A 698-nucleotide genomic window follows, 5' to 3' on the forward strand; every position below is an offset into this window, starting at 1 on the left:
CATTAGTTATCTGTAATTGATTGAGTACTGGGTTATTTTTGGTGAAAACGGGGTATCGGGCCTTGGTCCAGGAACCAATCCCTCCATTTATAATATTGTTTCCTATGGAAAAATTGGCTCCAAGTTACAAAGTTTCAACTTAAGACGCCATTTTCAGGAACCAATTGTGTTGTAAGTCCGAGGACTGCCTGTACTATGAATGGATGCTGCAGAAGCACCTCTTTCTGAGACTGAAATGTTCATGCCTCTCTGAACCAGTTTTTTGGGTGCCACTTTACCAAATTTTCTACTTATCATCTCAACCTCAGGGAGCTTATATGAATTCCAGCACAAGGATTAAAAACTTGAGAGGTTGGTATTTCAGGACAGGAATTGGGAAAGTAAAGGAGGACATGATACTAACTAGAAATTGTCAGAGAATAATGAACATTTCAATGAAAGCTCTCAGCTCATATTTTTCCTGTGCTTCTGTGCACCAGATTTGCAGAATACTGAACACAGGTGTGAGGTGCTCTGTCAAACTTACTTGAAAGGAAGCAAATGATTTTGGGTCTGATGCTCTTCTTCAGTAATGTAAGCTGAAAACTGCACTAGCTTGTGTGAAAGAAGAAAGCAGAAGCTCTGACATCTGACCTTGTGAAAACCTGTTCTTCAGAACAGAGAAGTATGGGGGAAAGTGCCAGAAGGTTTACTGGAAA

This window comes from Gavialis gangeticus, unplaced genomic scaffold (assembly GCF_001723915.1).
Source record: "Gavialis gangeticus isolate Ggan-Ray unplaced genomic scaffold, GavGan_comp1, whole genome shotgun sequence".
NCBI lineage: Eukaryota > Metazoa > Chordata > Crocodylia > Gavialidae > Gavialis > Gavialis gangeticus.